The following is a 13,186-nucleotide window of genomic DNA, read 5'->3' as shown; positions in this document are numbered from 1 at the left end:
TTGCTGGCAAACAGATGTAATAATTCATTAGCAAACCCCTGGCATTGTTAAAGGGCAGCTGAACTCAAGAAACAACTTCTCAGGATGAAAACGGTCCATGTTGCATCAATATTAGTCAGAAACTTTTATTCTGGTGTAACGTATGACTTCAAAGTGTAAATAGCATCATATTTTGGTCATAAAGTTAGTGTCTTCCAGAACTGAGATTTGCGATATTTATGGAAGCTGTTAAGTTCCTAGAGCCAGTGGATATTTGAGGGTTGGGTTTTGATTTCAATCATGCCCACTTTCCCATTAACACCGGATGGTAACGCCTAGGAAGAATTGTTTTGCACGGAGAAACAGCTGCACTGATTGTGCTCTATCCAATCATACAGTACCTATCAATAGACAGTGAGATAGACCTACCCACATTATGCAGCGCCTCAGAGTTGTTTACATAAGACAACACGTCACCAATGTTCTGTTCAAAAAACAGTGGCCTTAAACCCTTTATCGAGTGGCCACTTGCTGATGTGTCTGCAAGTGTCTTGGGCAAAATGAGAATTGAGACGGTGCGCACTTGCATCCCCTATATGAAAAAAGATTGCAGTTAGAGTGCAGTATAACTGCATTTATTCTGCAATTACGGTGTCCAAAATACCACAGTCGACTGCAGTTACTGCACTTATACTGCAGTTTCAAAACGGCAATCTTTTTTCAACTGCCACTTGTCAATATTCAAACATTCAAAACCCATTCGCGAGCATCTTGTGTCCCGCCGGAAACTTGTTTTTGCAACATGATTCGCTATTGTTAGAAATTCCCTGCCTGTGACTCCCAGGACATCATCTTACAGCCCTCTCTCAGAGACACAAACTCTGTAAGTCCAGCTACCGCAGTAGACACCCCCCCACTGGCTAGTGTTGGTTGCTAGGGGTCATATCACACCGTGGGGTCAGCCAATCACAGGCAGTCATCTTGGGTCCCAGATCCCCAATTCCTGCCTCCCTCTCTCAGTCTCCTCCAAGCAGTGACAGAGAGAGCAGCAACGTCATCTCTGCACATCAAATGGACTCATCTCTTTGGACATGTGGGATGTTGTGTGTGTGTGTGTACAAAGTAAGTTGTGTGACATGTACATACACTGAGTGTACAAAACATTCAGAACACCTGCTCTTTCCATGACAGAGACTGATCAGGTGAATCCAGGTGAAGACTATGATCCCTTATTGATGTCACCTGTTAAATCCACTTCAATCAGTGTAGATGAAGGGGAGGAGACAGGTTAAAGAAGGATTTTTAAGCCTTGAGACAACTGAGACATGGATTGTGTAAGTGTGCCATTCAGAGGGTGAATGGGCAAGACAAAAGATTGGAGTGCCTTTGAACAGGGTCTGGTAGTAGGTGCCAGGCGTTACAGTTTGCGTCAAGAACTGCAACACAACTGGGTTTTTCACGCTCAACAGTTTCCTGTGTGTATCAAGAATGGTCCATCACCCAAAGAACATCCAGCCAACTTGATACAACTGTGGTAAGCGTTGGAGTCCACATGGGCCAGTATCCCTGTGGAACGACTTTGACACCTTGTAGAGTCCATGCCCCCACAAATTGACCTGTTCAGAGGGAAAAAGAGGTGCAACTTAATATTAGGAAGGTGTTCTTAATGTTTTGTACACTCGGTATATATTTTTCTTCATACATAGTTGCATAAATTGAATAACAAAATGGCACAGTTGGAGAAAGCCGACACCTTATGAGTTCCAACCCGACTTTGCTATTTAGTTACTTTTTTCTTGTTTATCTTTACTTTTTTTATACGGAAAGTTCATACTATTATCACATATGACCGTGAAGCACTTTTGGACATCAGATCGACAGTTACTAACCTTGATTTCGACTTCAAACTCAGCTGTTCCCTTTTTCACACCCGACCCTATTGCTTTGTCTCAAGATTTTGCGCACCTGATATAGAATACCTCTTGGCAAACTTCAGACCTTTTTTATCTACCAAGAGAGTTCTCATCTGTAATTGTCACGGCTGTCTACTACACTATGGTGTCGCACAGAGCCCAAACAGGCCACTTTACACACTGCCCACCTGCGGTCCAGAAGAGTGTGGCTCCAGGGTATCCAGTGGACTACCATCATTTGGATTATGCCCTCTCTCTGGAGCCTATGCCAACGGCGCAGCATGGACTTTATGGCCCCTCTCCTCCACCACATGGATTACAGGCATCAGACATTGTGCCGGCTGGTGCAGGTGTGCAAGGGGCTATTCCTGTCATTCCTGCGACAGCCCTGAGTGACTGGACTATTTCAACCTGGGAATACAAATGGCGGAGGAGCCAGTTGCAGACGGCAGTGAGGTTCTGCAGCCACCCAGGCTCTACATTGCAGAGCAGCATGATTTTCTGCCACTCACAGCTCCACAGGTGGCCCTGCAGTTCTGTAGCCCGCTTGCAGTCCACTGGTCACCTGTGTGGGAGCCAGCACCGGTACCAGCTCCTCTGCCACGGCCCCTATTGGAAGCACCCAGGCCAGTCCAGCAACCCCTGCGACTACCAACAGTCCGGTTGCCTGGGCTGGATCAGCGATCCCTGGGACTACAGCCAGTCCGGTCACCTTTGGTGCTCCAGCCAATACCCCAGCTGACGAGAGAGATGGCACTCCAGCTGCTACCGCAGCTAGAAATCCAGCCTGTCCGGGAGCCACGAGCACCCTCAGCAGATCATCATCGGCCAGAGCTTCCCGGAGAGAGTCTCCAGCAGCAGGGGAACCTCCTCAGTCAGGCCTGCTTTCCTCAACTGACCCAGCCTAGGGGGCCCTCCTAGCTTCCCTCCGGGTATGGCCCACCTCGGGTTGGTGAACCACCGCCACCAAGCCTGCTCTCCTCCGCTGAGGCAAGGCCCGTCTCAGTTGGGGAGCCACCACCATCGCTCCTGCTCTCCTCCCTGACCCAGGCCACCTGGGCCCTCCTGGCCCGCCTTGGCACCGAACGAAAAGGGTCAATATCAGGGGATATATTTATCTATATACTGTATTTTTTGGATATCTGAGATTTTATTAGAAATAAGAAGTAGACGTGCTCCAAATACGCATGTCCTTCATTTCATATACAAAGCTAGGATATTCTCCATAATTGGACAGTTTCTACATGCATCCAATCCGGACCTCCGAAATCTCCCTGCTACCATATACAGTGCATTCGGAAAGTATTCAGAACCTTTCCATTTTTCCACATTTTGTTACGTTACAGCTTTATTCTAAAATTGATTAAATTATATTTTTTATCATCAATCTACACACAATACCCCATAATGACAAAGTGAAAACATGTTTTTAGAAATGCTTACAAATGTATTAAAAACAGACATATCTTATTTACATAAGTATTCAGACCCTTTGCTATGAGACTTGAAATTGAGCTCAGGTGAATCCTGTTTCCATTAATCATCCTTGAGATGTTTCTACAACTTGATTAGAGTCCACCTGTGGTAAATTCAATTGATTGAACATGATTTGGTAAGGCACACACCTGTCTATATAAGGTCCCACAGTTGACAGTGCATGTCAGAGTAAAAACCAAGCCATGAGGTCGAAGGAATTGTCCGTAGAGCTCCGAGGCAGAATTTTGTCGAGACACAGATCTGGGGAAGGGTACCAAAACATTTCTGCACCATTGAAGGTCCGCAAGAAAACAGTGGCCTCCATCAGTCTTAAATGGAAAAAGTTTGGAACCACCAAGACTCTTCCTAGAGCTGGCCGCCCAGCCAAACTGAGCAATCGGGGGAGAAGTGCATTGGTCAGGGAGGTGACCAAGAACCCAATGGTCACTCTTACAGAGCTCCAGAGTTCCTTTGTGGAGATGGGAGAACCTTCCAGAAGAACAACCATCTCTGCAGCACTACACCAATCAGGTCTTTTTTGTAGAGTGGCCATACGGAAGACATTCCTCAGTAAAAGGCACATGACAGCCCGCTTGGAGTTTGACAAAAGGCACCTAAAGACTCTCAGACCATGAGAAACAAGATTCTCTGGTCTGATGAAACCAAGATTGAACTCTTTGACCTGAATGACAATCGTCATGTCTGGAAACCTGGCACCATCCCTACGGTGAAGCATGGTGGTGGCAGCATCATACTGTGGGGATGTTTTTCAGTGGCAGGGACTGGGAGACTAGTCAGGATGAACGGAGCAAAGTACAGAGAGATCCTTGATGAAAACCTGCTTCAGACCACTCGGGACCTCAGACTGGGGTGAAGGTTCACCTTCCAACAGGGCAACGACCCTATGCACACAGCCAAGACAATGCAGGAGTGGTTTCGGGACAAGTCTCTAAATGTCCTTGAGTGGCCCAGCCAGAGCCTGGACTTGAACCCGATCAAACATCTTTGGAGAGACCTGGAAATAGCTGTGCAGCAACGCTCCTCATCCAACCTGACAGAGCTTGAGAGGATCTGCAGAGGATAATTAACTCCCCAAATGCAGGTGTGCCAAGCTTGTAGCGTCATACCCAAAAAGACTCAAGGTTGTAATCGCTGCCAAAGGTGCATCAACAAAGTACTGAGTAAAGGGTCTGAATACTTATCTAAATGTGATCTTTTTTTATTTAATTTTTTATTAGCAAACTTTTCTAAAAACCTGTTTTTGCTTTGTCATTTTTGGTATTGTGTGTAGATTTAATCAATTTTAGAATAAGGCTGTAACCTAACAAAATGTGTAAAAAGTCAAGGGGTCTGAACACTTTCCGAAGGCACTGTATATGAGGCTTATCATTATACTGGATTTTGTACATGCCTTGTGCTGACATGAAATTGTTTAGTGCAAATCCTACCCTTGTAATCTCGGTGGGGAGATGTCTGGAAGCAGGAGATAATGGGATCCTTATCTTAGAACATACAACCTCTACCACCAAGTTCAATGTCAGATACTTTGGTCCCAGAAGGTCTGATTGGGAATTGGAGGTGCCCCTGTGATAATGAATATGGTTTGCCTAAGACTATCACAACAATTACATTGTCTATGCTAAATGTGTTTAAATTGTAAAATAAAGAAAATAGTTGGACTATAAGAAATACTTTTTATTCAATGGGGCTAGGCTGTCACAACTTCCGCCGAAGTCGGTTCCTCTCCTTGATCGGGCGGCGCTCGGCGTCGCCGGTCTTCTAGCCATCATCGATCCACTTTTCATTTTCCTTTTGTTTTGTCTTGTCTTCACACACGCCTGGTCTCATTTCCCTCATTACATTTTGTGTATTTAACCCTCTGTTCCCCCCCATGTCTTTGTGCGGAAATGTTTATTGCAAGTGCATGTGCACGTTTTCTCTGGTGCGCGAGGGGGTTTGTTGTTCTGGTTTTCGGTGGTAAAACTGCTGCGTTGATTACCCAGTTTTGCTCTCCTGCGCCTGACTTCCCTGCCGCCAGTTACGCACTCCCTTACATAGGCAAAGCAGAGACTACAAAATAATTTTCATTTCACCATACAACAACATAGCATATTATTAAAGTACTGTGTTTACAATATCATTAAAAAAAGTATTTTCCACGTTCCAAATTATATTTAATATATTCATACGTTTTAAGGGGGCACTTTTGTCATGACGTCAAGGGGAAGGTGCTCTCTACTTAAATGGAAGAACAGAATCATTCAGATAGTCCGAAAAACAGTATATATGACAACCATCTCATATAACTGAAGGATGTCTCCTTTTATACCTGGAAAACGACAAAGTTGAAGTAGAAACTGATGCTGAGCATTGCTCATCTTCACAGAGGGACATGGGTGTCTTGATAGAGGTCAGCTGGTGAACCTACAGTAGGACATAAACAAATAAAAAGCACTCCTGGTGTTAGAATATCACTTCTTCAGGTCACCTATACCATCAGGGCACTTTAGTGTTTGGTTGTGTTAAGTTCATTCAGGTGTTTTAGTGTCATATAAAGAAACTCTATTGTTGGGCTGGATCAACCAATAGTCAACACAACAGGTTGTCCTATCCCATTGAGACCTTTGTCCATACATTTTCCCTCCATTATATGAATATATGATAACCACTGGAGTTTTTTGGACAATAATGTCCTCCAGGCTATACGGACGTCATATCGTAAATTTACATCTCCCCTTTTCATGGCCATGGCTGGAAAGGATCCAACGTTTGTCAAATTAACGTAATATTTGACATTTCGTAGAAGAAATGTCAAAAAAAAATATTTGGGCGTTAACTTGACAAAAGCTGGATCCCTTTTAGCCAAGACCCCTTTTCGGCCTAGATTACATGGTTTCCTTCAAGACAAGGCCGTTTTTATTGAGCTGTGTCAGTAGAGCAGGCCTAGGCTACCATCGTATTAAAAAAGATTCTGCTAATGTCTCCAGTCATATAAAGTGTAGTAGAATTGCATGAAATGTTTATCAAAGGCCACATTTTTCCTGTGCAAAGGAAAGAAACGTCTCTGATATAGCCTATAAACCTATGTCACTACACGCTTATTAATAGCCTAAATTATCACTATCCAATCTACTCATCATATCAGGAATAGTAGGTTTAAATTAGTCTGCGATGATAGAGGCATTCAATCCTTTGTTATAAAGGTGCATTTTTATGGTAAAAAATGTGCTTTGGCTAACTTACTGTAGTGTTGTTGTTAGCACCTGGTTAGCATAACAGCTAAACTAAACTCAAAATCGATCAGACTTGACTTACCAGTGATGAAATGATTGTAGCAGACCATGTATTTACAGCTGTCTGGGTTCAGGTCTTGACGGGCAAAAAGGTTTCTTCGCTTTTCTGACAATTCTTGAGTCTTATCTCATTGGTATCACCAATAGTGTTTTGTGATTGCAGGGAATCTGTAAATCATTTCCCCCGTTGTCTTTCCTGCCTTGTCAGACCGTAGTGATGAATCAACTAGTTTTAGGCACTGTTATCATTTTTAAATGTATTTATTTCTATTTCACCTTTATTTAACCAGGTAGGCTAGTTGAGAACAAGTTCTCATTTACAACTGCTACCTGGCCAAGATAAAGCAAAGCAGTGCGACACAAACAACAACACAGAGTTACACATGGAATAAACAAACATACAGTCAATAATACAATAGAGAAAGTCTATATACAGTGTGTGCAAATTAGGTAGGATAAGAGTGGTGAGGCAATAAATAGGCCATAGTGGCGAAATTATTACAGTATGGCAAATTAAACACTGGGGTGATAGATGTGCAAGTAGTGGTACTGGGGTGCAAAGGAGCAAAATAAATAAAATAAATAACAATATGGTGATGGGCTATTTACAGATGGGCTATGTACAGGTGCAGTGATCTATGAGCTGCTCTGACAGCTGGTGCTTAAAGCTAGTGAGGGAGATATAAGTCTCCAGCTTCAGTGATTTTTGCAGTTCGTTCCAATCATTGGCAGCAGAGAATTGGAAGGAAAGGTGGCCGAAGGAGGAACTGGCTTTGTAGGTGACCAGTGAAATATACCTGCTGGAGCGCGTGCTACGGGTGGGTGCTGCTATGGTGACCAGTGAGCTGAGATAAGGCGGGCTTTACCTAGAAAAGACTTATAGATGACCTGGAGCCAGTGGCTTTGGCGACGGATATGAAGCGAGGGCCAGCCAACGAGAGCATACAGGTCGCAGTGGTGGGTAGTATATGGGGCTTTGGTGACAAAACAGATGGCACTGTGATAGACTGCATCCAATATGCTGAGTAGAGTGTTGGAGGCTATTTTGTAAATGACATCGCCGAAGTCGAGGATCGGTAGGATGGTCAGTTTTACGAGGGTATGTTTGGCAGCATGAGTGAAGGAGGCATGTTGCGAAATAGGAAGCCGATTCTAGATTTAATTTTGGATTGGAGATGCTTAATGTGAGTCTGGAAGGAGAGTTTACAGTCTAACCAGACACCTAGGTATTTGTAGTTGTCCACATATTCTAAGTCAGAACCGCCCAGAGTAGTGATGCTGGATGGGTGGGTAGGTGTGGGCAGCAATCGGTTGAAGAGCATGCATTTAGTTTTGCTTGCATTTAAGAGCAGTTGGAGGCCACGGAAGGAGAGTTGTATGGCATTGAAGCTCGTCTGAAGGTTAGTTAACACAGTGTCCAAAGAAGGGCCAGAAGTATACAGAATGGTGTCGTCTGCGTAGAGGTGGACCAGAGAATCACCAGCAGCAAGAGCGACATCATTGATGTATACAGAGAAAAGAGTCGGCCCGAGAATTGAACTCTGTGGCATCCCCATAGAGATGGGTCCGGACAACAGGCCCTCCGATTTGACACACTGAACTCAATCAGAGAAGTAGTTGGTGAACCAGGCGAGGCAGTCATTTGAGAAACCAAGGCTGTTGAGTGTGCCGATAAGAATGTGGTGATTGACAGAGTCGAAAGTCTTGGCCAGGTCGATGAATACAGCTGCACAGTATTGTCTCTTATCGATGGCGGTTATGATGTCATTTAGGACCTTGAGCGTGGCTGAGGTGCACCCATGACCAGTTCGGAAACCAGATTGCATAGCGGAGAAGGTACGGTGGGATTTGAAATGGTCGGTGATCTGTTTATTAACTTGGCTTTTGAAGACCTTAAAAGGCAGGATAGGATAGATATAGGTCTGTAGAAGTTTGGGTCTAGAGTGTCTCCCCTTTGAAGAGGGGATGACCGCGGCAGCTTTCCAATCTTTGGGGATCTCAGACGATACGAAAGAGAGGTTGAACAAGCTAGTAATAGGGGTTGCAAAAATTTCGGCGGATAATTTTAGGAAGAGAGGGTCCAGATTGTCTAGCCCTGCTGATTTGTAGGGGTCCAGATTTTGCAGCTCTTTCAGAATATCAGCTATCTGGATTTGGGTGAAGGAGAAATGGGGGGAGGCTTGGGCAAGTTGCAGTGAGGGGTGCAGGGCTGTTGAACGGGGTAGGGGTAGCCAGGTGGAAAGCATGGCCAGCCGTAGAAAAATGCTTATTCAAATTTTCAATTATTGCGGATTTATTGGTGGTGACAGTGTTTCCTAGCCTCAGTGCAGTGGGCAGCTGGGTGGAGGTGTTCTTACTCCCCATGGTCTTTACAGTGTCCCAGAACATTTAGGAGTTAGTGCTACAGGATGCAAATTTCTATTTGAAAAAGCTAGCCTTTGCTTTCCTAACTGCCTGTGTATATTGGTTCCTAACTTCCCTGAAAAGTTGCATATCGCGGGGGCTATTCGATGCTAATGCAGTACGCCACAGGATGTTTTTGTGCTGGTCAAGGGCAGTCAGGTCTGGGGTGAACCAAGGGCTATATATGTTCCTGGTTTAAAAAAAAAATGGAATGGGCATGCTTATTTAAGATGGGGTAGCAGTTTGTGGTAGCCACTCAGCTGTTTTTATCGGAATAATTAATGTGGTGGTCTTCCAACATGGCCACCAGGAGGCATTGTATGTCAACTGCAAGCCCTCTACAGGGAAAATATGATAATAACACAACAACCGATGGCAGTAGCTAACTACTGTAGCTAACTTCTGTAGCTAGCCAGCACACAAGCAACGCTAAAGGGATTGAAAATGGATAGCATAACTCTAGCCCAAAAAATAAAATAATCTAAATATTAGCTAGCTGGCATGTGTGAAACACGTTCCACACATGCTAGGAATGTACAGTATTTCCTCCAACGTTATGATGAAAAGATGCCTCTCGGTCCCAAAACACAAATTTTCTGGACACTTGTGGGAGGAGTGTGTTGTGTTCATCACTGATTGTCTAGTATAACATCCATGATTCCTATCATCGATTGGACAGTCTATTTTGTTTATCGGAAATGACTAGGTGATTTGGTGTCTCTATTTCCTTTGTATATTGAGATGCTACTCGTTGAGATAAAACCTCAGCTTCAACTGAGAACAAATGTTTGTTGAAAAACATAACATTTGGCAAACGAGGATGTCTGAAAGTATTTCTACAATATCTCTACCTCCACTGGAGCAGTTCGTGATTCAAAGGGCCCTTCTTCTCCACTGTCTCAGCACCGAGGGCCTGCAGATCTTCCAAACGCTCGGGGAAGCACACACATATGATGCAGCTGTTGAACTTTTGGATGTACATTTTGCAAAGAAACAAGTGTGCTTCTGAAGAGGTTGGAGAGAGGGAGGCGCTAGCATTCGTCTGGGCCTGCGAGCGGTGGCACATTTACCTCTACGGGCCTTCTTTCACCCTGCGCACCGACCACCAGGCCCTCACAGCCTAGATGTCTACCTCCGGGTCAGGTCACAAGCCCCTCCGCATGTACCGTTGAGTAGACGGCCTCCAGCAGTATAACTTTAAGCTGTAGTTTACGCCGGTCAGGGACAATGTGGTGGCTGACCTTTCACATCAGTTCCCCCAGACCCCACCTGTGCCCAGGTTGACTCCGAGGAGGACCTCATCCAGCTCCTACACTCACCTCTCCAAGACACAGTGTCGCTCAAGGAGCTGACCCGAGAATCAGCCAACGACCCCATCTTCACGACCTTGCGGGAATACGTAGCCAATGGCTGGCCAGCACAGCTCCCATCGGAACTCCAACCATATGCCAGGTTTGAACATGACACGTCTGGCTCGCGGAAACTGCACCGTCATACCAAGCAGCCTCAGAGGACGAGTGTTGGCCATGGCTCATGAGGGCCACCTTGGCATTGTGAAGCTGAAGCAGCGCTGGCGGGACCTGGTGTGGTGGCCTGGCATCGATCATGATATCGAAGGGCTAGTACGTGACTGTGCTCCATGCCTTGTCAGTGGAAAGACAGGCCCACCCCCGGCATCACCACTGCAGCCACTGGCCTGGCCCTCCTGTCCATGGGAACATATCCAACTGGACATCTGAGGTGAACTCTACAATGTGCCACATCACCAACGCTTCCTGATGGTTGCGTATGACCTTGTCTAGTATAGCAGCCATGATTCGTATCATCGATAGGACAGTCCATTTTGTTTGTGTTTTATCGGAAATTACTAGGTGATTTTTGAGATGTTACTTGTTGAGATGTGAACAAGTGTTTGTTTTTTTAAATATAAGAGTGCTGATGATAACGCCCACTGTATGCGCTTTCGGTAGCTTGATTGTGTCCTGACTGAGGAGAAATCTGCATACAATGCAGCCCTGGTCAGCCAGATCTGAACACAATCGTTGTTTAAATCACTATATTCTATAAATTGTGCATATCGGCTGTGACTTACTTAGAATTAAATATAAATTAAATGAAAAATGCCTTATTAGGCTCAGTCTACAGTGCCTTTGAAGTAATTTTTAGAAACAAGAGTTTGGCCAGTCTGTGGCTTCAGGCTGATGCAATGGTGCCTGGAGAGCAGGCCAGCAGCGTTCTCCGTGCTTGCAGAGCCACTGGGGATGCTAAACACCCTTTTGGCCACTCTTGCCAGGCTGGGGAGAGACCTACAGTACAGTATGTTTTAGCAGGGAAGTTTGGTAGGGTGACCTGATTTTCTAACTATGAAAATAATTTTGTCGAACAGATTGGGAACCCAAAAGTTTGATTCTAGATGGGGAACAATAAATCAAAAAATGATTTGGTAAGGGACATGTAGGGTCAGATTCATGACATCTTGTCTTCAGGATATTTTATTATCCATTTCCTTTATGTAGTCTGATCAGTGGAACAATTCTCATTCTCAACCATGTGCTATAATATAGCGTAATTAATGTGCTTGTCAGCAAGAACACTACTGTTATTCCCCACATTTATTTTTGTAACGTCTGCTTCCAGCTCACACTCTCAAACACGCAGATCCCCTGAACGCAGCTCACTCTCCAGATCCCAATCACCTGAATTCTGATCAGCTGTTCACACACCTGTATGTCATTTACACACACTATTTAGTTCAGTTCTTTGCACCCCATCATTGTGAAGTATTGTTTATTTTGATACACATTTCTATTTGGAGCGCTGGGTTTTTCCCGTATTAGTCCTCCTGTGTATTGTAGTTTTTGGCCATCCTCACTAACGTAGATTTCTTTTGCCTATTCCCTGCCTGTACTTTTGCCTATTGGATTTCCTATCATCAACCTCTTGCCTGATCTCCCGGACTACGTTATTAGCCTTTTCCCTGCCTGTACTGTTAACTTTTTGGATCCCCTGTGTATGACCTTCTGCCTGCCCCTGGACCCAGCTACCTGCCTCCTCCTGTGGTCCTTTACCATCAAACACCTGCTGCGCCCTGCGCTTGAAACCAGCTCTCTGTCTCCCATCGTATTCATTGCAATTTTATTATTCCACTTCTTCACAATTTTGCCAGTGTAATCACATATTTGAAATTTGATATGCCAACTTGTGTCTTTGAACATGAATTATATGAGGCTATGTATTTTGGCAGCCATTCATGGACCGTTTTGAATACGTCGTACAAATAAGCATGAGATATGCTCAAGGAATCAAATAAAATGTAGGACATTTTAGTATTGTGCACATGCTAGGCAGAAATGGTAGGGGGACTCAACTTTTATCTATGTAGAGTAAGATGATGGCAAGGATCTTCAACTAGTAGGCATAAACCACCTGAATAATGATATTCATTGGGTTTTTCTTAAAGGTTGGATGTTTTTGAGAAATGAATTGTTATAACAATAACATTTTCAAACACCCAGCACTTGGGAAACAGATCAGGGGTGGCCAACCCTCCTGGAGAGCAAGCAGGATTTTATTCCAGTCCTATTTTAAAGAGATCGTTCGCCCAAATGACAAAATATCTCCTTACCTTGAAAACAGTCTATCAACAAGGAGACTGCAATCTATGATTTGGTTACCCCCTGCCATCAACCAGTAATATGAGTATTTCCTGTGCAGAGCCTTGGTGTAGTGGTAACACTCCCTGGCACGTGTCGTATACAACTTTCCACCTTAGAACAGGGATCAATCCCTGCTTCCAACCTTCTGACTTTTTCACCCATTTGCCTGTCTCCCCATCTCATTTAATTACTGTGTGAATAAAGTGTCAAACCACCTAAAAAATAGTATCATACTTTACATTTCATCCCCCCCAAAATCTCAAAGTAACAAAATCGTTGAATTTTGAGTGTTCGTTTAATGTTCAAAGTATGCTGAATTCACCTAAAATAGAATTGCAGGAAATTAGCTTTAAAACAGTACAACTTTACTGGGGGAAGACCAGTCCCTTCCCATCTAGGGGTTGTGCCAGTAAATCTCACACCAAGCTTTCTTCAAAAGTTGGCTGTCCTGGTAGACTCTTCTAGC

Source organism: Salmo trutta, chromosome 16 (genome assembly GCF_901001165.1).
Source record: "Salmo trutta chromosome 16, fSalTru1.1, whole genome shotgun sequence".
Taxonomy (NCBI): domain Eukaryota; kingdom Metazoa; phylum Chordata; class Actinopteri; order Salmoniformes; family Salmonidae; genus Salmo; species Salmo trutta.
Note: the sequence above shows the minus strand (reverse complement) of the source record.